The sequence below is a fragment of the Pogona vitticeps genome, chromosome 5 (assembly GCF_051106095.1).
Source record: "Pogona vitticeps strain Pit_001003342236 chromosome 5, PviZW2.1, whole genome shotgun sequence".
Lineage (NCBI taxonomy): Eukaryota > Metazoa > Chordata > Lepidosauria > Squamata > Agamidae > Pogona > Pogona vitticeps.
Window position 1 is genome coordinate 176,357,199 of NC_135787.1, and position 4,262 is coordinate 176,361,460.

Consider the following 4,262-nt stretch of genomic DNA (forward strand, 5'->3'; position numbering starts at 1 on the left):
GCAACAGGAAGAGAAATGCAGAATAAAATGTGCAACAGAATAGAGAGGGTTGCATTGATGTTTGAAACTTACCAAGCTATATTTGTCACAACCATGAGATCAAGGAAGTAATAGATAAGTGTCTGGGAAGTTTCAAGTTGACGATTCTGCAGTGAGCTCCATCCTGTTATTTTATTAATCTATGAGCTATCTTGAGTCTGTTACTGTTTGTCATCATCCATTGTAGACGTCTCAAGGGCTCAAGACTTCCAGTATTACTATACCTATCTAGTATCGCTATCCTTAAAGGTATGTTATGAAAAGAGAGAAAAGAGACTACCCTTGTTATTTCTCTAAATGCCAAGTTTTATCCTGTTGAACAGATCCGAACAGATGTAGGTGGGTGATATATAGCCATTATGACATCCAAAAAATATCGCTCATTGAAGAACAGAGAAGAAATAAACAAGTAAGTACAACAGTTGCACAAAGGTTAGTGAGGAAGAAAATAAGTGATCTCTGTAAGCTTTTTAAAGCCTCATGAAAATATTTGTAATTTAACCAACAGTGACAGAGAGAGAGAGAGAGAGAGAGAGAGAGAGAGAGAGATGCTACTTCCTTCCTTTCCTGGCCAAGACCTCACAGTAAGGATAGGCAACCTGTTCATTGACACGCAGTAGACCGTAGGTTCCCCACTTCTAACCTAAAGGCTATCGCCTCCAACCCAAAGCAGCCCCTTGTAAAATGGGATCCTGGGTGAACAGAATAGACTGTGATGTGGAGGAATGGAGAGCTATCTTCCTTAAAGACATACTTTTAATACCATATTTTTTCTTGCTGCACCAGAACTCATCCATTTAGTTGACCTCAGTGAAGCATTTGCAGAAGGCTGAATGAGGACCCGTGGGAATTGTGTACTTATATCCAAGTCTCACCCAGTTCTTTGTTTGAAGGGGTTCATGTGTTTGTTGAGGCGACTAAGATTATGCCATTGAATGTTGTGGGCATCAAACATGGTAAAGCGGAATGCCAGTTCTGCTGTTCCACAGGCAATCAAAACATTCTTAAACAAGGAAGAGAAGACGAATGACAACTCTAAAAAGAAAAAGGAATCAGAAGTGTTTTAAAGGAAGACTGCTATAGAGACATTTTTCGGACAAGATTCTCATAGTGAATTTATGTATGTATGTATGTATGTATGTATGTATGTATGTATGTATGTATGTATGTATGTATGTATGTATGTATGTATGTATTTAGAGTGGTTTTTCATCCTGTTCCATAGAACAGATACCTATCCTAGTCCATTTTCTGGGACTGATAGAATACAGAGAGATTATACAGAGAGCATCATGCCACTCTGATGCTAAGTTCTTTTCCCGCTCTTTTTTCCATCAGTGGATAGTATGTAGTCAGAGTCAGTGTTCTGTCAGCCTGCAGTTAGAGTCTGTCATATAGTCAGTATGAAGTTAGCTAGCTAGCTAGCTAGTTAGTCAGTTTGATCAATTGATTGATTGATTGATTGATTGATTGATTGATTGATTGATTGATTGATTGATTGATTGATTGAATGATTGATTGAATGAATGAATGAATGAATGAATGAATGATATCCTACCCATTAAGTGGCAAGGCCATGACTTTGGGCAGCTTAGAATTACATAAACATAATAAAACTACAGTAATAAACTAATTAAATATCACACAATACCAAATTTTAAGAATAAAATAGCTAATGCAAAAATAAGTATATGTATAAACAAATTTCAGTACAGAAGTGGAATAGATGGTGGCAAACAATGGCCTTTATTTCAAAATTCACAGAATATAGGTGATCAAAACCAAATCAGTCAAGGATAAGGCTCTGAAAAACCTGTGTGAACAACCACATTTTGAGTTGTTCTCTGAAGCAAGAAGAGAAGGGCCAGTCACACCTTTTTTGGGAGAGAGTTCCATAATGATGAGGCCACCACAGAGAAGGCGCAGATTCACGTTGTTGATTTCCAGACCTCTCTTAGAGTGGCCACCCATAGCATCTGAGTAGATTAGGTGGGGGTGGGATGGGATGGGTGGACATTTTGAGGAAGAGGCACTTAGAGAAGTATCAAGATCCTAAACCATTTAGGGCTTTAAATGTCAGCATAAGCACCTTGAACTTTGCTTGGAAGTATACTGGCAGACAGTTCAAGCATGCCAGAACAGGTGCACATGGTCATATTTTAATGTTCTGGACAACAGTTAAGCTTTGTTCATGTATCCAGTTATGATGTGCTGTTTTAAACTATTCAGAACTGTGAGTAAATGGAAACATTTTATTCTTTCTCTTATCAGTGTCTCTGAGTGAGTTATTGAAACAGTAAGTTCTAACTGACAAGAACCAAACAATAAGGGGTGGTCTACTGAGGGGAGACTTGAAGCTGATTCTGCTCTGTAGCTCCCTGAACTTTTTCCACTGTGCAGTTACAGCCTTTTTAGCCATAAAATTCCACACTCTGCCAAGAGATTGGCAATTTCCTCTTCTCTCTCTCTATCAATTACTGTCTAGATGGCTAAAATAAGTCCACCTGGATTTCTGCAAGTGCAAGTCAAAACAGATCAATGCACATTTTCCCTATTGTGTAGTGGCATCCTCAGAAAGAGCAAAAGATATTCCAAGTTATGCAAGGTTTTCATTAATCCTGTGCAGAATAATATCTTTCTTGCACGGTATTCTACTGGAAATGGCAGAAGAAACGCAAAGCTGTGGATGATATATTTCCTGTACAGAATCCACCAGAGAGGGCATTAAGCTGTTTTTTGAACATAAAAAAAAAACAGAAATTAAAGTGAAGAAAGACCTGGGTTTTGTTTTCATAAAAAGTTTCACAATCTTGATAATACCAGGGGAAGTCTCTTTTAAAATATAGTGGAACCTCAATTTACGAACTTAATCCGTATTGGAATGGCGTTCATATGTCAAAAAGTTCGTAAATCAAGGCAAAATTTCCCATAGGAATGAACTGAAAACCATTTAATCCGTTCCGGCTGTTTTTCATTCTTATGTCGAGGCACTGTTCACAAGTAGAGGCATTAGTTCCAATAGGAACTAATGAAAAGCTGGTTAATCCGTAATCTACCACTAGGGGGAGAATTTTTTTGTTTTTTCTTCTTTTGACCTAAAATGAACTTAGGTCAAAAAAGGGCAGGAAATGGTTTTTTTTTTCGTTCGTAAGTCAAAGCTCCATTCACAAGTCGAAGCAACATTTTGTGAACGGAGCTGTTCATAACTCAAAATGTTCGTAAGTGGAGATGTTTGTAAGTCGAGGTAACTCTGTATTGTTTTGTTTATTCAGATGCTTCATGGTTTCACTAGCTTCCTCCATAGTTTAAAATACTACTGTTTTCTCTTCCTTTCCTTATCACCTGTATTAGATTTCAATGCTCAATACCCTACATGAATTGAGAACATGATTGCTGGCTACATCTACAGACAAACTCTCTACATTTCAAGGGTGGGGTTCCTACACTCAGAAGTGAGTATCTATACATCCAGTTAAATATTCCTTGTTCTTTACCTACCCCTTTTTCTTCCAAGGGAGTCCAAGACAATCTGCATGATACTGAAAAACATATTTTTTCCTGCTTAATTAAAAACATCAACCATACAAGTAAACTGAATACGTTCTCCTTTGAAATCAGATTACATCTGACCCTGGCATATAACCTGAAAAAAAAAACAGAAGAACTAATTCATTTTAAGCTGTTGTCTCAACATGTTGTCTTCAACGTGAGGGTCAACCTCTGTTCCTTGGGGAAGTAATTCCATGATTGGGGTAGAAGAGAACTTCCATTAGATTTTCAGGATTATGGGTCTAATTAAACCTTTTGTGGGCTCCTTCTCCACATTCTACCAACGAAGAGGATTTATAGTAGCTTGTTTTTATAGACCTGGGGTATGAATTGGTTTAATCTTCCAGCAATCCTGCTGGCTTTATAATTACTATTTTTAAGTGTAATTATATTTTATCCCCTTTCATCTTAATATTGGTATTATTATACACCATTAAAAGAACACAGCAAGTTTGTGCCTCGCGTGATGTCCCCGTTCTATTTGCTCCGTCCCTCAGACAGAAAGCTTAATGCTGCTGCCAGCTTAAGAACAAAGCTCAGCCTGACTTAAATGTCACCTTTGGATGTTAGAAAGGTAGCAAATTATGATGATAATGAAAAGCTGCAGCCTGTTGCTATGTTACGAAGCACACAGAACTTACATATCAGGATAAATGGCAATGCAATGAATTCTT

At 37.6% G+C, this 4,262-nt stretch overlaps 1 long non-coding RNA gene across 1 annotated transcript; it reads left to right on the plus strand.

The window, feature by feature from the left end:
- Positions 1-361: 361 nt before the first annotated feature.
- Positions 362-3,473, plus strand: LOC144583128 (uncharacterized). The gene is made up of 2 exons (XR_013536740.1): positions 362-471; positions 3,391-3,473. It is a non-coding gene; the product is annotated as an uncharacterized LOC144583128 (long non-coding RNA).
- The last annotated feature ends 789 nt before the right edge of the window (positions 3,474-4,262 follow it).